This window comes from Myotis lucifugus, unplaced genomic scaffold (genome assembly GCF_000147115.1).
Source record: "Myotis lucifugus unplaced genomic scaffold, Myoluc2.0 scaffold_27, whole genome shotgun sequence".
In the NCBI taxonomy this organism is placed as follows: Eukaryota; Metazoa; Chordata; class Mammalia; order Chiroptera; family Vespertilionidae; genus Myotis; species Myotis lucifugus.
In genome coordinates this window covers 1,210,164-1,233,710 of record NW_005871075.1, presented here as the reverse complement: position 1 = coordinate 1,233,710, position 23,547 = coordinate 1,210,164, and the positions used below count along the sequence as shown (strand labels likewise).

Here is a 23,547-nt window from a genome sequence, read left to right as displayed (position 1 = left end):
AGCACTATTTTCTTGGTCTCATATGCAAAGTTAATATGAGAAAGTAAAAAAGTCTGAATTGTATTATTTTATATTTAGCAGTTACGTAAACTAAAACAAACTGATATTGCTACTCCTTAAAGTTATTCAAGTATCTAAAAATTTGCTTTGAAACGATTCCTGAGCATGAATGCGTTTCACATTAGAAACTCTGTTTCGTTTACATGGGCCAGTATTTAGTAGTTATTGACCATTATCCACAGTTAGTAAACAATTAATTTTCTAACATTCCTTTAGTTACTATTTTTTTGTCCACACCCGAGGATATGTTTACTGATTTTACAGAGAGAGAGAGGAAGGGAGAGAAAAACTTCAGTGTGAGAGAGAAAACATCTATCATGATCAGACCAGGGATCGAACTTGCAACCTAAGCACACGCTCTGACCAGGATTTGAACCTACAACCTTTAATTTACTATTTAAAAAACATTTTTTAAAATTGATTTCAGAGAGGAAGGGAGAGGGAGAGAGAAATAGAAACATCAATGATGAGAGAGAATCACTGATCAGCTGCCTCCTGCACAACCCCCACTGGGGATTGAGCCCAGGCATGTGCCCTGACCAGGAATCCAACTGTGACCTCCTGGTCCATAGTTTGGAACTCAACCATTGAGCCATACTGGCTGGGCTAATTTACTATTTCCTTTAAAAAAACAAAAGTTGGATTTTATTGTTCTTATCAGATGTTCTGTTCTTTGCTAAGAAGGGAAGAAAAAGCACTAATTCTAAGCACGTGAGCTTCTTGCTTTGCCTGACGATTCTGACACTGATAGAGAGGCTTTCTCTATTGCACAGTAGCCCTTCATAAGGAAAGCCGACTGAACACACAGAGGGGGTGCCAAGACATAGTGAGCAAGCTCTTTTAATTTTCCAGAGCTTAAAACCGTATTGTACTTTGCATAAATTTGCCTTCATCTAATTCATATTTTTCCCGTGGAACTTATATAGCTGTAATACTAAATTTGTGAAGAAAGTATAGTAGGCTCACATAACTTACACTGGTGATATTTAAACTCTACCACTAAAATTGTTATTGTTGCATAAACTAGGAGCAAATTGCTCTGATGACAAGCATAAGAAGCTTATAGGAACAATAGATTTTCTACCCTTTGCTTTTTTATGGTGTGTGAGCCTAATTACTCTAGTTGGCCAATTAATGGCAACACATGACAAAGTTTTCCTGACTACTAACTAATGAACTCAAATGTCACTCGTTTTATTACTGGTAAAGTTTCCACTACCTCTGTCTTACTGTATGCATCCTATTCCCCCCCCCCCCCCCCTACCTGGACCTTCCTCATACTCAGAAAGCCCATTTCCTTAACTTAGGAGTCAGATGATACTTGTTACGATCAGAGAGGAAGCAAAGAAGAATGAATGCAATGGCAATTAATTAGAGGTTTTGAGGGTGTTAAAACAGAAGAGGGCTAGAAATAATAATCATATAGTTTTAGGACGGCTGTAGTATATAAATAAAATCCAGATGAGCACCAGAGATAATTTTCCAGGATTTAATATGTTTGATACACACCCAGTGTGGGCCCATGGGTGACAAGCAGCTAGCAGTAAAGAAGAGTAAACAGTTACATTTCTGGACAAACCAGGTTATTGGAATGAACTAATAATGCACTGTTTACCTCAATAATTTCTTAGGCTTCTCTGTGTATTTTGAGAAGTTATATGAGACTGAGTGGTAGCATTTCAGTGACTTCTGCATTGTGGGACATGAAACAATGAGAACTCGGGGCAGGGAAGGAAATGTGGGAAGAAAAAGGGAAAAGAGAAATGAAAGGGGAAAGATGGGGTACTTGGCTATTGGTGCCAAGAGAGTTTAATCTGTGCTCTTACTCAATCTTCACAATGTTCTTGTCAGATGGTATCTGAGGCTCTTCAACTATAGGTTATACTTCATTGTCTGCCAGGGTTTCAAGCAGTGCTTCCCTTTGGCACTTTCAGAAGAGGGTATTTGGAAATATGCATTATTAATTAAAGAAAACACACTTACCTTCCCCTAGAGTCCCCCCCCCAAGCAAAGTAAAATAACATTTGTACAAAAAGGAAAGGTGTTCCTATCAACATCTTAAGCCGTTGCTGCCCTCTTATTTGAAAGTTAATTCTGATTAGCATGTATTTTATATCTCATTGAAACCTCACAGAGCCAGCAGAGCTGTCCCTGTGTGTAACGATTGACCTCACATGGAAATATCCTTTTTAAAAATATGTTTTTATTGATTTGAGGGAGAGGAAAGAAGGGAGAGGGAGAGAGAAACATCAACGAGAGAAGAGAACCATCGATCGGCTGCCCCTGCATACTCCCTACTGGAGATCGAGCCTACAACTGGGCATGTGCCCTGACTACAAATCAAACCAGCAACCTCTCAGTGCACAGGACAATGACCAACCACCTGAGCCACACCGGCCAGGGCTCACATTGAACTATCTTAAACATATGAACAGTAATGGCTTAAGTGACAAATATAATCTTGACACCTGGTTCATCAAGGAGAATATGTTGCAAATACAAGTGGACAGTGAAAGGACAAGAATACTTTTTAACTAAATATTGCCTTGATGTTTAGACCATTGGCTGAGAAATAGCGAGAAGGACGTGAGAACAGGTTTCACCCACTTCAAGGAAGCAGAGTATTTGCAGATCACTTGACATTTACTGGGCGTGTTCTTACGGTCTGGAAGGCTATAGCGCTTACATGTGTCATTCAGTTTAACCACATCCTCTGTAATAGTGTTATCCCTGTTTGCAGATAGGAAACATGCGCAGAAAGAGGGTAAGTAGCAAAACCTAAATGGATCCAATTCTACAGCAAAGTTCTTTATGCCACATCAGTGCGGTCTTCATCGCTTTGCGAATTGATGGACTCTACGAGCCTTCTTCTAGATCTAGAAGAATGCTTTAAAAACACACACAGCATGAGTGATGCTATTTCAGTGCAAATCTCACTAACCGATTGCTGTGATTGGACTAGCTTCTGCTGGTAGATCTTTGTGAAACTGCTTTCCTCTGAAATAGTGTGCTTTCAATATGTTCTCTGAAGACTTCCCTAAATTATACAGCTCATAAAGCTGCTTAGCTTTAAGTCTAAAGAAAAATGGAATGCTTGGATGCCACTGTTGTCCTCTTTGACATCTGCCATGGTTCAAGCTAAGATGTGTCCACAGACTGTCCATTACACCACGACTTCTTTTGGATATTGTGGAGTAGACGTTACTTAATAATTATGAAGAAATAGAGATACATCGCTCTTGGCTCTCCCCATCATGCTGACAGCCTCCCCCCTACCCTAGGCTAGTTCCTCCTCACTCCTGCTGCCCCTTGGTTACAGACAGCATGTTTTGTGACCTCACTCACAGTCTTCTCTACCCCAGGTGCATCTTACATACACTCAGGCCTTCTCAAGCAGATCGTTGGTGCCAGACAGTCTCAGGGTCAGCTTTACATATCTATATCTCCACACTTGAACTTCACCGGGGGGTCCTGGCAGAGAGTGGAGCATGGTGTTTAAGAGAGTTGGCACTGATACCAGCTCTCCCGAGTCCAAATACTGTCTACACCCCTGACTAGCTGTGCAACCTTGGAGAAATCACCTGAGCCTGTTAAAAGCATCAGATTTCTCATCTGGAAAATGGAATAATAAATGGGTTAGTGTGTAAATAATGTAATAGTGCTTGTCTCTTATTAGTAACTAGAGGCCCGATGCACGAAATTTGTGCAAGGGGCTCGGGCCTCACAGCCCCAGTTGTGTCTGGAAGGTCGTCTGGAAGATCATTCGACTGTCTGGTCTAATAAGCATATTACGGCTTTTATTATAGATAGCTGCTCAGTATTAATTATTCACTGTGCATTCCCAGTTTCAGCTCAGTTCTTAACAGTTTTGTAGCAAATACTTACAGGATTGAACTAGTTCTGAAATTTAAGCAATGTGTCACCCATTACTTCTCCCACAGAAAGGGAGACTAGAGAGAAGAACCCACCTATCAAATCCTCTTCTTACTGGAACCCTTTCGTTTAGCCCCCAGGAATAAAATAATATTCCTGAACCTCAACAGGTTTGAGAAATTTTCAAAGCAATAATTTGAAAATAGTTGGGTTTCCCTAATCTAATATGCCCCAGGACCTCAGGGTCACCAAGCATATATTAATTCAGTCTAGTTGAGACTAATGATGATAATTAGTGAACCAATTATTTAAGAGCTTGCTGGGCTTCTTAAAATTTATTATCCACACTTCATAGAGACACAGCTATTTTGTTTTTATGGAAGATTTGACAGTCAAGATAATCTTTAAAAATCAGATCATATCCTTGGCCTGCTTCTAACCTTTAAAGGCAGTCAATCTAGCATGAAGATACTCAACAAACACACCACCTAACAAGGCTTACAGGCACCAAGCTCACTGGCCACTTCCTATGTCTTTCCCCGACCTTCATCTGGTTCTGGGTACATGAGCCTTTCTCCAGCCTTCAAATGCAACAGGCTTGGATTGTTGTTGTCTCACAGCTTTGCATTTGCTGATTCTTCTACCTCATCCAATTTCCCTCTGATCAGTAAGGTCTCGGTTAAAATGCCATCACTACTATCCTGACCACAGAGACCTGCCTCCTTGGTGCCTCTCTCCCCCATTATCCAGTTGCATTTCAGTCACTCTGTGAAATCTGTTTCCATGTTTACTCATCTCCCCACTTCTCTGGGGTATTTGCCTAAGAATAAGGACTTTGTGTTTTCTTGTTCCAAGACTTTCAACAGAGACAGGTAATAGAAGGTGCTCAGGAAATGTGTATGGAATAAACGAGTAAATATGTGAATGAGGGAAAAAATGTAAAACACTAAAGCAAGACTATTTCTCTTTCAAAAGGACAGAGTAATAAGAAATTTCATTCAATCAGAATCAATTATACCTAGTCATTGATGCTTGACTTACTTGTTCCCAGTCAATACAGAATGTTCCATTGCTTCCTGCTACTTTACAAGGTGTTAATTAAATGTTGCTCACTTAAGGCCAATTGGTAAGACATTATTTAACTTGCCTACTCTAAAGTTCCAGCATTAACTCAGCTAGGGGCATCACAAATGACTGATCATGTGACTTTGGGGAAATGGTACCTAACCTCTCAGTGCCTCAGTTTCCTCTCTCGCACTATGGGAATAATAATAAGGCTTATCTCACAGATTTATGAGGAGCATGAACTCATATATGTAAAACAGTGTCCTATAATAGTGTCTGGCACACGGTAAGCCTCACAGAGGTACTGACTGCTGCGACTAACATTGCTATTATGAGACCAAAAATTTGAGACTAATCCTTCATGTAGTTGCATACACCACCGATGATAAATGAAACTAATAGAATATTTAGAAATCAGAATAAAGAAGGGGAGCCAGTTAAATAGATTCTGGTAGAAGATTATGAGACTGTAGCAGCATAGAAGCATAAAATCAAATAGTTTTTTTGTTTGCTTTTTTAAAGAAGGAAAGGGCCTAGAAATATGGAGACAAAAACTATTGATAGTCTTTGCTGATAAGGAGATTGCTGGCGACCTTCACCAGGAATAGTTCAGGGCAGTGGGAAAGGAGTTGAGGTGAAAGATGCCCAATGGGAGCAGCTTACAGTGAATGGGACTTGAAATGGAAAGGATGGATGAAGAGGATTTTGAAAAGCTCAGTCATGAAGTGGGTAGAGAGGATAGGCAGGAATCAAGGGAGAGTTTCATGTTATATGTATACTTTTAAAATAGGAGTTACTAGTCTAGAATAAGTTTTAATTTTGAGGGGAATAATTCACATGGAATAGATGGGTTGTAGAAAATGCAGTGCTGTGAAGTACTTGAGCCAGCGGTTCTCAACCTGTGGGTCGCGACCCCTTTGGCGGTCGAAGGACCCTTTCACAGGGGTCGCCTAAGACCATCCTGCATATCAGATATTTACATTACGATTTATAACAGTAGCAACATTACAGTTATGAAGTAGCAACAAAAATAATTTTATGGTTGGGTCACAACATGAGGAACTGTATTTAAAGGGCCAGAAGGTTGAGAACCACTGACTTGAGGAGATGAGAGAAAATGGAATACCTACCATATGTAGTGCAAATGGCCTTTTAACTTGAACTCTTACAATAAAAGGGAATACAAAGATTAGTGTGAATGCTAATGAATTAATGAACCGGACAGTGGTCTATTTACTGGCTTCTATATTCTTAATAAGATATGAGGCAACTCATCAGCTGAGAGCAAGGGAAGTAGAGAGGGTAGAGGGAAATTTGAGGAGAGTGGGGAAGGCTTTTAAAAAAATAGTCATTAAGGAGAATTAGAAGGAACTTACTGGTAAGTCAGAACAATATTTCCAGCCTAGAAAACTCATTTGAAGTTGGTAATTATTAATTTATTAGAATTTCAATTTGCCCTGACTCATGATTTTTCTCCAGCTATCTGGATATAAGTTACAAAAAAGCAGAAAAGAGTGATAGATGATGAACGAGAAAAAATACAATTACTACTATACATATAATATGTGTGCAGTTCAACTTCAATAGTTATAAAAATTCAAAGAAATAGAACATGAGGTTTCAGTTTAACTTAGCAAAATAAACAATTATATATATTTTATGTTGGCAAAATTTTTTGCAATATAATTTGGTTTGATCTTTTTAAAAGTAATTTGGAAATCTCCAGCAAGATAAAAGTGTCATAGGTTATTACACATTAACTCTAACTCTAGAAACTTACTCCAATAAATAATTTTTATTTATAAAATTGTTATATAAATAAAGGTGTTCATTGGCATGTCAATTCTAATAACAAAAAATTGGAACCACCTTTAATAGTCAACAATACAACAATCCTAGAAAACTCATTATCCTATTATAATTACAAGACTTTACAGCAAAATGGAATTATTCTTAATGAAGAATGAAGAAAGCTGATTTTAAAATACTGTTTACCTTTTGACAACTATGCAAACATGTGAATATTTATTAAAATTAAACCAAAATAAAAATTTAAAAGCTCTGTAACAGTAATGGGAATTTTTTATTTGTTTCAAAATACTCTTTAACATACAGTATTTCATTTTATAATTTTATTTTTAAGAGGATTAGTGAAGGAGTTCTTTTCTAACCCTTTTCTTAAGACTTTGTTATTATTACATTGTTATACTTCATACTTTCAAATAAAGTCAACGATTCCATCATCAAGAAGATTAGAAGATCTGACAGTTAATACTTCCAAGTTATTTGGTATAAAGAGACCATATGCATTTGTAAGTGCTTTAAAAATATCATTTAAAGATTTTTTTCTGTTTCTTAATCTTTCTTAGTATAGAGATTAAGCAAACTACCCAAATTGCTAGCCATTCTCTTCCACTTTTCTCATGTTTATTGATTTAATGTTCCCTTCACAGAAATGAGAACAAATGAATCTGCAGGTGCACTGCCAATTTCTATGTCCCCTGTTACCCGCAGCATGAACCGTGCTGGTATGAATGCTTCCTGTCTCTTCAGAGCACTGCCGTTATTGAGTTCATCTTTGGTCTTCTCTAATAAATATCTTATGTAAAAGTAAAATTTGGATTCAACTTCTGGAAGCCTTTTGCTTTCTCAGTTCCGAAGTGAGAGATCTTTCGTTCAGCCATGTGGTTAACAGTTATTTGCGTAGTTTGGAGCTCCTAAGTTATTGGTCGATGGGATTTCTCAGAAGTTCTCTATCAAACTAATACTCTCTCTCTCTCTCTCTCTCTCTCACACACACACACACACACACACACACACACACACTGTATTAAGAGCACAGAGTCTGGTATTATGAAGTCCCACGTGCTGATTCTGGTGCTGCCATTTCTGGGCCATTTCACTTTAGGCAAGTCATGTAATAACTCAGCCTTCTTATTTTCATCTGCAAAGGGGAGATTCCAATGACGTCAGACAATCCTCAAAGCATTACTAATGATTTTAGAGACTTTTTTAAAGAGTCAGGTATAAAGCAGACACTCAATATATGGCTAGTATTTTTATTAGTTTATTATGATGTAGGCCTTGGTTTTCCCTGAATTGGTGAGTCTCCATCATGAAATGCAATTTCCAATAAATTGAGTAACACCTGTTATCGGAAAGATTTTAATTGAGTTCATGACTTCTGAGGCAACCCTGATTAGTTTTCTGCCTTTTCCCTTTGCCTTATGTAGTTTCTCAATAAAGAATCATTTAATAAACAATGAATAAATAAGTGCATGGATGAATGATTTAATGCTACTTTTTGAGAAGGTAGAACAAACAGGAGTTGGTGGAACAGATGAGTAAAGAATCCAAAAAAAACCACAAAAAAAGCCAACTGTGTGTGCCCAGAGTCAGCCTAGGAAGAACTGCTCTGTTTATAAAAACACAAAGGAAAACGTGTTGAATAACTTATTTTAATTATTTTTTAAGAGTTAAGCACAAACATCCCCTGATGACTTCCTTGTTTGGCACCAATAAAAAATAAGGTAGGATTAGAGCCGTATTACAGACATTAAATAATAATACTATGTAGTCTAAATCTATGGAACATTTCTGAGTTGGCTGATGAAAAGTAATGAGTGACTTCTGAACAGCAGAGACAGGGAGAGCATGGCCTGTTCAGCTTTCTGTCATGCCTCGAAGTGAAAGGTGTGGTAATCTGGCTACACAGCTGTCTCTCGTAATGGCTGTCAGGCCCTGCTGTGTCAGGTTTCCCCTGGGAAGATCAGATTTTGCCATGGGAGGGATTTGTAGAAGTGCATCCAGTATCATTGGCAATCACAAGTGTCAACAAACTCCAATTTAAATTGATGAACATAATGAAATGATGGTATTATTTAATTGTGAGGTTTTGGAAAAAGGTGGGTAGGAAATGTGTCAAAGTGATGCCTTTATAGGCCGAAATAACAATACATCACTTTGATAACATAAAAGCATTAACTAAAGTTGTCTTGGCATCTTGCATTAGTATTTCCTTGTACTTCAGACATTGCCAACAATCAATGTTTATGATCATCTCCTCCCTCGGAAGTGGAATCGTGCCCGTAGTACACATTAGTCCTATAAGGGAGTAATCACTGAAAGGAAATTCAGCATCTAAAGACGATTTGCTCTGATTTATTCAGTGGGTTCTTCCAAAAAGGTGGTACCAGGAATGATTGCTTTTTGAATTGAAGTTACAAATCCTTTCAGAGTTATTGAGTTTTCCCCCCAACATCAATATCAATGAAGGTAAAGAACAGTTACATATTCAGCAAGAAATGCAGGCACATAATCCCAAACAATTTATGGCCCCTACCAGTCCAGTCCTCCTTTCAGGGTCATCACTGGGACAAGCACCAAGACAGAGCACGGATATGTCTCTCCTAGATCCTAATGTGTCTAAATGGGTAGGAAAGAGCATAACCTTGGAGAGAAAAACAATGTATTTGAGACTGGCCAATGGGTAAAGGGAAGAAGAGACACAGCCACTTGTTTTCCGTGAATGATGGTGTGGAATTTATGGGCAGATGGTCTGGAACAGGTGTGACTATAATTTGAGGAGACTGCTTGCTCCCTTAGTTGCTCAGAAAACTGTGATTATTACTTTGGAAGCACAACCATAGGACTTTATTGCTTCACCTGTTGTAGCCTTTTCCTTTACCTTAATATCTGGCTTTCTAAATCACTGATTGGCAGTCAACAGATTTATTCTCTCTCTGCCACACCATCACAAAAAGAGACCCACAGGCGCTCCTGTGCACACGCACACACATGCACACGCACACTTTTGTGTGTGACAGCCCTTGAACAGACAAGTTCACAGTGCATGTATGCGATGGATATTGTTCATTAAAGATCTCCGTGAAATATTCTTTGCAAGTTCGCCTTGTTTATTTTTATGAATAATTAAGTTTAGTCAAATTAATAATTTCCTGAAAAATCTAGGTGAAAACTAGAGAAAGGAAGTAAATAATAAAAAAAAGACTTGGAAAACTTGCCTTTTTGTCCTGGCTTTGTGCTTAATGAACAAAGGATACCTGGGAAGTCTGCTTGGCTGAAAGATCCCAATGCCCCCTGGACTCTGGTCATGTGTTCACTTTGTGAGTATTCAGACTTATAAACCGTGAATTGCCCTTAAGTTATTAGTAAGCTATTTAGAAGATGTGTGCTTGAACATTAACTTAAAACTTTAAAAATTGAGATCTATATGTATAATTAACTTCCCTTTCTCCTGCTATCTCCATTTCAGTTTCCTGAATTTCTGGGAAGGCCTGGTTTCCCAAAGGAGCGATTTCTGGTAGAAGACTGCAGGTCTGATCCAAGAAAAAAAATCCAGCGTAGCCAATGAATTAAGGACAAGAAGGTTTCCATTCAGGTAGGAACACTTCATATCACACCTTCAACCACCTTAAATAAAGTGTGCTGATGGCTGGGCCTGATGTGACTGCCTGGGAAAAGATGGGTATGTAACCTGCCCTACAAGGAAACTGTGTGCAAGTCCCTTGGAGGTTGCGGTGTTTACCAGAGAATACCTTGGAGGAAAAGGGCTACAATAACAGTATGATGTTTTTTTTCCATTTTTAGCTCATTGTTGCCAGTACACTTAGTGATCTCAGTGCCTGTGGTTTAATCCCTAGAGTTTAGGTATGTGGAGAACAGATTAACTCTTTTGGTATTTTTTCCTGAGACAAGTCATTTTCATAAGTATCTCCATGATCGAGCTGCTTATCAAAATTAAGTGCCATGATGGCCTCAACTCTCCTAAGTGGGGAGCAGCCCAGTTAACGGTGTGAGGAAACTGGATTGTTTCGTGTGGGGTACATCTAGTCTTACTCTCAGCATGGGAGGGAGCAGAAGGGGACTGGGGAAGGGGGAGGTCTGTTTTAACGTACCTATGTATGTCAAAACCACACCAACAATTTTATCTTCATTAGCAATTTGAGATAAAGGGAATAACGAAGATATCCCAAGAAGAAAGATTCTAGTGACATCAAAATCAGGGCCTATTCATCTCATTCATTATTATATCCTCAGGTGTTAGCTCCTGACTCCTAGTTAGTGCTCATTGAGCGACCTTTAAAATCACGTTCCTTGCAATACAATAAGTAAATTAAAATAATTATTGTTTTCAACAGTTTCTTAAATCAGCACTTAGAAAAAGGAAAAACTTGCCTTTAACTGCGAGAAACCTGGGCAGTTATTAGTTACAGCAAATGTGCTGCCCGATGGACCTACCCCTGGCTATAAATAGCTGTCAGACTTGGGAACCCCCGGACCTGAATGGACTTCCTATGTATAGCTTTTCCTCTCTCTCTAAAGGCTTGTAGAAAAATGCTGTCTTCTGTGAAAACTTGGCTTTTATAAAGGGCATAAAAACACGCAGGCCAGTGATTCTTAGACCTTGAAAAGATTGGAAATATTTTCCTTAGTCTGGGAATCCACATTTTGGAGGCATGAAAACTGAAACTCAAGGAAGTTCAATATTTTGCCCAGCATCGAATGGCAAACATCGAATGGAAAGTAACAATGGTGGCACTCAAATCTGGCTTCTAAATCCCTTTAGCGTGGCATAGAATACATTGCAGTAGCTGCTTATTTTCATTGTCCACAACACCACATTCCCACTATGCCTCATCCCTCATGCTTCTTTATGAAGGATGATAACATTATTTGCAAACTTTAGCCATAGTTAAATGTTTAAATATTCGCTTTTTGTAACTAACTCTGAAATGCTGTTTCTGTTAAAAATATGTAGAAGCACGCTTTTTCCTTCTGGAAATGTCTCTGCCTGAGTTTATGACCTTTTACTGTTGATGGCTGAACATGACCTGTCCGCTTGGAAAAGATGAATTCAAGGGTTCTTATGTGTTAAATATTTACCTTACTCCCTGCAATGTGTATAGAGCCCCTTTTCCTGAAATTTGGAGCACAAACTAGAAAAATAGAAAATCTTCATACTCAAGTAGTTTTTCCTGCAGTCAGTAAAAGTTTCCACTTGGAGATATTTAATTTCTGAATCCATTGTAATTCTTCATCAGATAAGTTGTTTTTTGTTTGTTAAAACCAGTATTCAGTACTTAGTTTGTTGAATGTTTCTGATAATAAAATATAGTCATAATGGTAATTTCCAGTACTGATAATAGAGTTGGTAATAGAGACAATCTATATTGATAGTAAAGTGATTTTTATAATGTAAAAAATGTCATAATGTTTCCAGATAATCTGTCTCCTGGATCAAAATGTACTTATTATTAATCCCTCACTTTACAAAAATTTTTAAATTTTACTAATATAATGATTTTACCACATCTTTTAATTCATATTTTAAGATACTTTGTTCAGTGCATTATCTCATTTTAAAATGAGATTACTATATATTATGTATTAGGTAAATATTAGCATATATTTCTTAATGGCTAGATTAATAATTACTCAGGTTTGCTTAATTCCTACTGCTGTTCTCTAGCATTCCCTTTCTCTCTGGAGCCTATCCTACTGACTTCAAAAGCTTGCAAAGTCAGAAAGCCCCATTTAAAGTGAATGGATGGACAATGCTTTAAATAACATATAGTGATAGTTTCAAAGAAGGCTATTAAACTTTGTGCTGAAGATCATCACTTTAATAAAGAGATTAATAATAATTCTAACATTCAGACATATAATAAGGATGAAAACCGTTAATGATAATACTGAACAATGACATTTTTAGTAAAGGGAGACATTAAATACTATTTAGGAAACTAGTATTGCAAAGCAGATAAAGTGACAAAGATTATACATTATTTAAAATTCGTTCAAACATAGTCATAGCAACTGTTTTTCTTTCTGGCTGCAAAGAGGCATATTGGAGTGTTTAAGCACTATTGCAATTGGAATAGCTAGTTAGACACTACACAGAAAATACTTGATTGCAGAAGAGCAGATGTTAGCATATGTGGGAATGTGTGTGCTTAATGAATGCATTTTTACTCATTCAGGAAGGAAAAGACGGCCATTTTTACTTTAAATGTGGCATTGGGATATGTTAAAGTGCCATTCTTCGACTTTTGCCTCTGTTACTGTTCCTCTGGCATTCCCCAAAGGGTACCATCCTTCATTCATCCAAGCCAGAAACTTGGAAGCAATCCCAGGATCCTTATTGTAGGTCCCCTACCTTCCTGCTCTCCATCCAGTAAGCCACGGATTCCCGGCTCTCCGATAGGAGATAGCTCTCACCAGTGTACATTGTTCGGTCACTCTCCAGGCCACAGCTTCCCACTGACCCACTTCTACTCCTTGTGAGCAGGCCACCTTTCAATGTCCCTCATCCTAGGCCAGTGGTCGGCAAACTCATTAGTCAACAGAGCCAAATATCAACAGTACAATGATTGCAATTTCTTTTGAGAGCCAAATTTTTTAAACTTAAACTATATAGGTAGGTACATTGTTATTAACTTAATTAGGGTACTCCTAAGCTGGCCTTTGCTAAAAAAGTCCTCAATCTGATTGAGGTACGTTCGCTGAGGTCGACCCCTTCCAACTCTCCCATCCACACTCGTCTTGTATACTTGTTTCGTCTATCTCCTTTCGTTCATCCTCTCTATATGTCCAAACCATCTCAACATACCTTTCTCAATCCTTGACACTACATCTTCTTTCACTCCACAACGTTCCCTAAAATTAACTTAATAAACTTTACTTAAAGTTTTAAGTCAACTTTGCATTGTACGTGCGCGCCTGCACGTGGTATTTTGTGGAAGAGCCACACTCAAGGGGCCAAAGAGCCGCATGTGGCTTGCGAGCCGTGGTTTGCTGACCACTGTCCTAGGCGATGGCACTTTTGGAAGCTCCACACACAACATATTAAATGTATTAAAATGTGCCCAAATTAAAGATTCAATATAATTTATAGATAACTAACTATAGGAGAGCTGAGTGACCCTGCAGTTGATGAGATGTACTAATATAGTGATGAAATATTAATTAAGTAGTTCTCTATCTCAGTTTTGAAGGTTTTTCACACTATAGAATTATTTTTTCTGGTGTTAAATAATTTTGTAACTCCCTCTCAAACTCAAGGTCCGTGGAAGTGTGCTTTTCCTATCAGTGAGGTGTCTGAGATAAGGGCCGTCACATGGACAAGAAGACCAGATACCCAGGAGTTGGAATGTAAAGTGTTTATAGAACAAGTATAAAAATCAAGGAAGAGCCTGTAGTGTCAATTAATATTATGTGTATCAGATGGTGGTTTTAAAAAGCAGAATTTGGCCAAAACCGGTTTGGCTCAGTGGATAGAGCGTCGGCCTGCGGACTGAAAAAAAGGTTCGATTCCAGTCAAGGGCATGTACCTGGGTTGCGGGCACATCCCCAGTGGGAGATGTGCAGGAGGCAGCTGATCGATGTTTCTCTCTCATCGATGTTTCTAGCTCTCTATCTCTCTCCCTTCCTCTCTGTGGAAAATCAATAAAATATATTTTTTTAAAAAAAGCAGAATTTGTAGGGATGTCAATAACATATCACCTTATAGAGTAATATCTCAAAAACAGAAAATAAAATTTAGTATGCTGTAAAAACAAATATTGAAAATGGCAACTGGTTTAGTAAGTGGTCAAAGCAGCTCTCGGTTTCAAGACTTAATGCTTCTAAACCTTTGTTATTTCATCTTTAAAATGGAGATAATGAGAGTACCTATTTGATAGAATTGTTGCAATACTGAACTTATATAACTCACATAAACTTCTTAGTGTTATATCTGGAAAATATGTGGTATTTTTGTTATTATTATTGACTAGAGGCCCGGTGCACCGAAAGTCCTGCACTTGGGGGTGGGGGGACATCCCTCAGCCTTGCCTGCACCCTCTCACAGTCCTGGAGCCCTCACGGCACATCCGACTGATGACTTAGGCCTCCTCCCCACCTAAGCTGGCAGTCAGACATCCATAGAACTGCTATGGAGGCAGGAGAGGCTCCCGCCACCATACCACCGCCTCTGCGCTCACCAGCAGTGAGCCCAGCTTTGGCTGAGTGGTGCTCCCCCTGTGGGAGTTCACTGACCACCAGGGGCAGCTCCTGCGTTGAGCATCTGCCCTCTGGTGGTCAGTGCATCTCATAGTGACCTGTCGTTCTGCCATTCAGTTGATTTAGCCTTTTATTATCTATATATATAAAAAGCCTGTTGTCATGATGTCCTTACACTGTAACAACCCATCAGCAGGAGGCTGTGTGCACGGCAGGTGCACGCGGGTAGGCAGGGGTTGACACTGTGTCCCCGCGAGCACCAGTGGGGACTTGACTAGGAGGTGCATCATGGGAGTGCTGCGGCGCTGGCCGCAGGGTGGGACTCTGGGACTCGGGGCCATTGTGCAGCACACGGGCCCTGCAGGGTGGGACTCTGGGACTTCGGCAGCCCCGCGACGCGGGAGGGGTCCCAGGTCTTATGTGATTTCGTGCGCTGGGTCACTAGCATAGGATAATGCACTAGTAAACAAAAACCGTTTCATGATTCTTGTGGTCATTGTTACAACTTGGAATAGAAGAAAAAAATACTACTCAGCTAATGTGACTTTTCATTATAATTTTAAAGATGGAAATGTTAATAATGAGTTATTTTGAGAAGAAATGTGTCATTGTTCAAACATCCTTTTAAAAGCTAAATATTTATTTGAGGTAGAAAAAAAACAGTCTTAGTTTAGTGAAAAGGTATATATTTTAACGGTATCTTTCCTCCTTGGACTCCTCCAGAACCAGAAAAGGAGAATATAAGACAGCGATGTAGAAAGTGCTGCGTTATATAACAAAGAACAGCACCAGCCGCAGGCTCTTCATGCTTCTGTGATTTTGATGTGAATAACCCCAGGTTCTCAGTCTGACATCAGTACCACCACTGACTGTGTGAGACACAGTCCAGTTGATTAACCCCTCTCTGCTTTAGTTGCTTCATCTGTAATGTACAAATAATATTACTTGTCACTTGACAACCCTGGGTGCTTCTACAGCTAATTGACTGTCTCAGCAGGGATGCTACAAAGGGTTTATAAATGATTTATAAATTATTTGCAATATTAAATAAATGATGTAAAAAGCCCTAACAAAGAAGGACAGAACAAATCATTCCATGCAGTAATTTGCTACGTTAGTCATATATATTTTGTAAAAAAAAAAAAAAAACTTAAAAAGAGGTAGCCCTCAATAAAGTGAAAATAGGATAGATTACTAGGAATTCTAGAGTGCTTTTGATTGCTGTTGTCTTTTAAAATTCGTTGTTATAATTAAGAGTATATAGACGAAAATGTGTATTAGTGGGAATGATTACACTTCATCTCCTTGTATTAAAACTCTTACGAGCCCTAGCCGGTTTGGCTCAGTGGATAGAGCATTGGCCTGCAGACCAAAGGGTCCCGGTTCATCTGGGCAAGGGCAAGTACCTTAGTTGCAGGCTCTTCCCTGGCCTGGGCCCTGATCTGGGCTTGTGCAAGAGGCAACCAATCGATGTGTTTCTCTCACATCGATGTTTCTCTCTGTCTTTCCCCCTCTCTCCTACTCTCCCTAAAATCAATGAAAAAAAATATCCTTGGGCAAGGATTAACAACAACAAGTCTAATGAGACAGGAAAAAGAACTAAGTAGAAGTAAGGAAACCTGCTTTCTTGGCTTACTTTCACTATTGACAATGGCATAACCTTGACAAATGTACTTAACCAAGAAGGATATTGAGTAAGATAATTAAAAACAGATCTATGAAATAATTTTTGTAGATGTAACGTCAACATACAAAATCCTGTGCCAAGCATTGTAGGGGATTCAAAAATCAAAGAGCCAGATCTCAAGGAAAACATAATACATCCCTATTAAAGTAACATGAAAATAATTATTGCATAGTGGTGAATTAAATAAACACCGTAATAAACATTATTATTATTACTAGGGTAAATTGGAGAAGAATAGGTTTAGGTAAGTAAGTAGTTGGCCCACAGTTGCAATAGTCAAGAAGAGATGACAAAGGTAATGACCAGAAAAAGAATGGAAATGAAGAATACTAAAGTCACATTGAATGGGTAGAGTTAAAACATGAGTTTTATGAAATGATTGGATGTGAGGAATTAGTGAGATGGAGTAATTGAAGACAATTCCAATTTATCTATCTTAGGCACCTGAGAAAATAATGCTACTATACACTTCAGTATGAGGGGAATGAATAGTTTTGAGGGTGCAGGTGAAGATAAAGCAAAAAGTTCCATTTTGAACTTACTAAATGTGAGTTTTCAAGGACATCAGTGGTGGAATACCCACTAGGCAGTAAAAGCTCTCAAACTACCAGGCCACAAATTTATAGATTTGATAGTCACATACATACAGCTGGCACTAAAGAATTACCAAACAGAACTTAAAGAACAAAGAAGAGAATAAAGGTTCTTTAAGAGGTAAGTGGAGGAAAGAGCAAGAAGAAATATGAGAAATATATGGGGGAACTGAAAGTACAGTATCTGTGGCAGACCAGGGAGAAAAAAGGACTTAAAAGGACACAGAGAGTAGGGGGGTGAGGGTCTGTGCTGGGAGGTGGGAGTGGGCAGGGAGAGGTCAATGGGGGAAAAAGGAGACATATGTAATATTTTCAACAATAAAGAATTTAAATTAAAAAAAGAAGAGAGGAGTAACAATGTGAACTGCTGTGTACAGTTGTTATAGATGATTATTATAAAAAACCTATTGAATTTTGTGATTAATCTGTAATAGTCTTTCTTTGAGAAAACAATGGTAAATTGATAGCTATGAAAGTCAAATGGCAAAGGAATTAAAAGTAAAATAGCCCTGACCGGTTTGGCTCAGTGGATAGAGTGTTGGCCTGCAGACTCAAGGGTCCCAGGTTTGATTCCGATCAAGGGCATATACCTTGGTTGCAGGCATATACCCAGTAGGGAGTGTGCAGGAGGCAGCTGATCTGATGTTTCTCTCTCATGGATGTTTCTAACTCTCTACCCCTCTCCCTTCCTCTCTGTAAAAAATCAATATTTTAAAAAAGTAAAATCATATAGAGGAAATAGGAACAATCAGCATCCACCTCTATTCCTGTAAGTCTGGCAGTAAATGAAAATAAACAGGTGATTATATTAAAGAACATGCCACACATACCAAGTTAAAAGAAGGAATTATTTTACAACAGGATAATGCAAGCAATTTTATAGGCATTGGGGAAGTAGGGAAAATGAGACTGCAAAAGCACAAGACAGACTTGAAGAGCGGCAATGGAAGAGAAGATGGAATCAGCACCAGGCAGTGTTGATGTTGGGCAAAAGGATTCCTGAATGAAGAGAGAAAGACACCTTTTGATGTGATAATAGAGGGGAATTGATGAAATTCATGTAAGACAAGTCTTGCCATAAAGTCAATAGGCAGGATGTTCTGTGAAGAGTAGGAAAATGAAATATAAATAAAACTGAAAAAGGTGAAGGGATTGAGAAGTACAGGTTGATTGTTCCAGAATAATTGTGTGGATGTAAAGTACCGCATTGGGAGTATCTAATCTAATAAAAGAGAAACATGCAAATTGACTGTACCTTCACTATACCCAAAGCCACACCCACCAGCCAATCAGAGCAACTATATGCAAATTAACCCAACCAAGATGGCGGCCGGCAGCCACGGAGCTGGAGCAAGCAGGAGGCTTGGTTGCCCCGGCAATGGAGGAAGCCAAGCTTCCCGCCTGCCCTGGCCGGCTGTGGCCTTTGCTAAGGGCAACAAAGTTTCAATTATAGAGATAAATAAATCCCAGATACCTGCTTCCAGCCAGCCTCCACTGGGAGCTTGGATGGCTGGGGGCTGTGGCCAGCCTGCAAACAGCCATCAGCCCCTCACCCAGGCTAGCCACACCCTCATGGGGTAAGGGTCCCCGCTGGGGGGCTTGGCAGCCTGAAAACAGCCATCAGTCCCTCACCCAGGCTGGCCACACCCTCATGGGGTAAGGGTCCCCGCTGGGGGGCTTGGCAACCTGAAAACAGCCATCAGCCACTCACCCAGGCTGGCCAGGCACCCCAGCAGGGACCCCCACCCTGAAGGGGCTGTGGCCAGCCTGCAAACAGCCATTAGCCACTCACCCAGGCTGGCCAGGCACCCCAGCAGGACCCCTCTCCCTGAAGGGGGTGTGGCTAACCTGAAAATGGCCCTCAGCCCCTCACTCAGGCTGGCTAGGTACTCCAGCAGGGACCCCACCCTGAAGGGGTTGTGGCTAGTCTGAAAACGGCCCTCAGCCCCTCACCCAGGGTGGCAAGGCACCCCAGCGGGACCCCTACCCTGATCCGGGACACCCTTCAGGGAAAACCAGCCGGCCCCCACCCATGCACCAGGCATATAATAAAAGGGTAATATGCAAATTGACCCTAACAGCAGAGCGACTGGGAATGACTGGTCACTATGACACACACTGATCACCAGGGGGCAGACACTCAATGCAGGAGCTGCCCCCTGGTGGTCAGTACACTCCCACAGGGGGAGCTCTGCTCAGTCACAAGCCAGGCTGGCAGCTTCCAGCACAGCAGTGATGGCAGGAGCCTCTCCCGCCTCCTCAGCAGCGCTAAGGATGTCTGACTGCAGCTTAGGCCTGGTCCCCGCTGGCAAGTGGACATCCCCCGAAGGCTCCTGGGCTGCCAGAGGGATGTCTGACTGCCAGCTTAGGCCCAATCCCCCGGGGAGCGAGCCTAAGCCAGCAGGTGGACATCCCCCGAGGGGTCCCAGACTGCAAGAGGGCACAGGCCGGGCTGAGGGACCCCCCTGAGTGCACAAATTTTTGTGCACCGGGCCTCTAGTAGTCAATAATATTGTGATAACTATTATGGGGCCAGGTGGGTACTTAAAATATTAGGGAGACCATTCTATAAAGTACATGATTGTTTAACCACTATGCTGTACATCTGAGCTTATACAGAATAATAGTGAAATTGAACTGTAATTGAAAAAAGACTGAAGAAGCACAGAAAAATAAAAAATTGCTATTGTTAGTGTGGTGAAAGAGATAGCTAGAAATGAGCAAAGGGATTTATGAGTAGCTGTAAGGTCACCTGTTGTTTATTTCCTCAAGGAAGACAGCTGTGCCTCTGGCTTCATAAAATTTACAGGCTTAGATTTCTCATTATGAAGTTTTGATTTGTTAAGCATTGTGTAAAGAAAAAACAGGATTTGAATCTTGGCTAAAGAAAGTTTCTGAAGAAGAAATTAATGATATAATTGACTAGGTATGTTATAAATTACAAAAATATGAAAATATGCTCATGTATTGATAGATAGATAGATGACAGATTTAAAGGCATAAGGGTCACAATGATCACATCAGAAATAAATTGATGAATAGGAATACAATTGAGAGGAATGATCAATAGTATCAAATATTGGAACTTTTTAAATGAGAATTTTTATTACATGGTGGCAATCAGGGAAGAGGTGGAGACCTTCCTCCAACTAAGGAGTTGGGATGTTATCTCTAATAGTATTAGTCAAAAGCTCATTGTGAAAATCATTAAAAGACAGTCTATTTTTCTCATATTTTATTCTAGCAATGTTTTGTGATAAAAGGTCAATGCTGTGGGTTTAGAATAAACACACACACATGATTTGGCTTGACCTAGTTAATAGACGTTGGCCTGTATCTGTGATACAACTCAGTATGTGAGGTCGCCTTTTTAAGTGTGGTTTTGCTAGCACATGATCCAAACTCCTGTGAAGGGCAGTCCGAGAGCATGTAAGGCGCGGTCCGGTGCGGGGCTTATAATTATGCCTTCACAGAGGAGGCTTGTGTGGACATTTTCAAACCAACTTGTTGCTATTAATAGGGTTGTGGTTCTTGATTTTTTTCCCTTGATGTCATTCACTCCAAAGTGTGACTAGATGATAGACCAATTCAAGGGAAAAGAGAATTGAAGTAGCATCAAGTCCCAGAATCCTGTCCAGAGTTCCTGAGACTTAGTTTGACACCCTATGGCTTGTGAGATTAAGTGGCTGCTTTGGAAATAAGCTACTAGATTGTTTTTAAGATGGAATTAGACAAGTAATATCCTAAGACAGCAAAATAAAAGAGAAAAAGATGGATAATACTTAGCATGGTAGTAGATCAGCTGCTACTTTGCCGTGGTTGGCAAACCGTGGCTCGCGAGCCACATGCGGCTCTCTGGCCCCTTGAGTGTGGCTCTTCCACAAAATACCATGTGCGGGCGCGCACGTACAGTGCGATTGAAACTTCGTGGCCCATGCGCAGAAGTCGGTATTTTGTGGAAGAGCCGGTATTTTGTGAAAGAGCCACACTCAAGGGCCAAAGAGCTGCATGTGGCTCGCGAGCCGCGGTTTGCTGAGCTGCAGTTTGCCGACCACTGGAGCATTCTAGGAATTAATTATTTGCTTAAATTCTTTACAAAAGGGTTTCCTCCTCTAATCCATAGTGTTCATCAATAGTTTCCTCTTATTATGTACATCAATGGTTCTCAAAGTTTGGCCCCTGAATTCCTGCATGTCTGCCCAGCCCTTTCAGTCATTCCCAGAGACACCTTCAATAGGTTCTCAAGTTCAGAAGAATTCCCATAGTAACCCCAATGCTGTCTGCCTTGTTTGCTTGTCTGCCATTTGCACCGCTGGCGCAGAAGTGGTGGGGAGATGCTGCACCTCAGCGCCGGTCAAGTCCGTGGCACCAAACACTCCTAGCAACCCTGGATTCCTCACCACCCACACTCACAGTTAATATTTTTTTACATGCAAATTTACCTAAGAATGTACTTGGTGAGACAGTAAAAACAATATTTTTTCAAATCTCGCCCTTTAAGTGTGGGTCTTTTTAATATTCTGTGTGATGTTGGGGGGTCCCCAGGCACTTCTGCCGTGTACCATGGGCATGGCCGTCTAAGTAACTGCTTGACTGCGGCAGAACGAACACCTTTCCCATGAATCACCATTTTTACACGAAAGAACAACTGACAGGCAAACTGTGGTTTCTCAAATTTGGGTATTTGGCGGAGTTTTCTTGAAAATGAACAAAGTGAGCCTGTCACTTTAAGGGATCCAAAATCCAACTGAATCTGTTGCCAGTGAAAAAATCTGAGCGTTGAGACAAAAATTACCATTTTGGAAAACTTATCTGTTCCTGGGGACTTGTTAATTTTTCACGTCTAAAAGACTTTTTTGATGAGAGAGCTGGCTATAATAATAAATTTAATACTATATAGTGAAATATGATAGAATTTGGAAATTTTATATAACCCAAGAAACCAGTATTTACCAAATGACAAATGCCTGATATTTTTAAAAATATGCGTAGGCAAAAGAGCCATTTAAAGCACTAGGTATACAACAGGTTTTAATAAAACAGAATCTGGAAAGCATATTAATGTGGCTTTAGATTACACATTGCAAAAATTTAAAAAATCTGCAATTATCCCAAAAGGCTATTGCAATTCGCTCACTTTTCCAACCAAAAAAAAAAAAAAAAATCTGTGTGAGGCCAGATTTTCTTCACATACTTCAACTAAAACAACAGATTGAGACAGATTGATTGCAGAAGCAGATCTGAGAGACCAGATGTCTTTCATTAAGCCAGACATTTGCAAATTTAAGCCAGAGAATTACAAAATTTAAAGCAATGCCATTCTTGTCACTTTTTTTTTTTTGCTTTGGAAAATATATTTTATTTTATTAGAAATATTTATGGAAACATTTAATGGTTTATTATCTATATTTTAAGTAATTAATAAATATTTAATTCAATTTGTCATGTGGTAAATATTGGCAGATATAACCACAGAAACAAAAGCTCACTGGAGTTCTCAATAATTTTTTAGAAAGTTATGAAAATCTGAGTCAAAATACTTCCGAAACACTAATGTAGACCACGCCCTAAGAACAAAGTAATATACTCAAGGGCTTTTAATATTCCCCATGATTTCATAAAGTAACAGTTGGGACGTTAAAGAATTGCTTTTGTAATAATGGGACCGGAAGATTTTTCCTTCTCTTTTAAACTTAAGTCATGTCATTCACATTAGAGAGAAAGACGTCTCCAGTGCATGCTGATGGCATTCTCTCCATTCTTTCTTCCAAGTCAGTGCGTCTCATTTCATGTGTCCCCATTTGCAGGAGTAAAATTAGCATGACATCCAGTCACCATTTGGCTCATGACTCAATGTCACTATAAAAATCATTTTAGCAGCTTCACAGGCCCAACTTCTTCTAGGGTACATCTATGTGGAACTCTTCAGTTTGTGTAATACAGGACATGTAAGTACATACCTTTCCTAGCCTCTTGCACTCTATCTAAATCTGTAAATTCTACGAGAGTAAAATCTTCTGGTTTATTTTCTCAAGTACTGTGTGTATATGATATTTCAAAAGGTAAAAGTGACAAACAAGGAAAAGACCAGCACGGATCATGAATCTCCGTTTAGAAAGCCTTTATACAAGGGAAGACTCTTTAGACTACCAGCGTACCTCCTTTTGTTAAATGAGGCAGGGGAACTTTTTTAAGGGGGAGAAGAAAGAGCAAGCTTATTTCTTAGGCGTGGATTTTGATTGAACT

The 23,547-nt window shown here is 39.6% G+C and overlaps 1 protein-coding gene across 1 annotated transcript in view; it reads left to right on the top strand.

Annotated features, from left to right (window-relative positions):
* PKIA (cAMP-dependent protein kinase inhibitor alpha) overlaps window positions 1-23,547 on the top strand; it is a 74,986-nt gene that overhangs the window by 37,083 nt on the left and 14,356 nt on the right. Inside the window, exon 2 of the mRNA XM_006086290.3 lies at window positions 10,274-10,399. The gene's annotated coding sequence lies outside the window, so the exon portion shown is untranslated. The remainder of the gene's footprint in view (window positions 1-10,273; window positions 10,400-23,547) is intronic.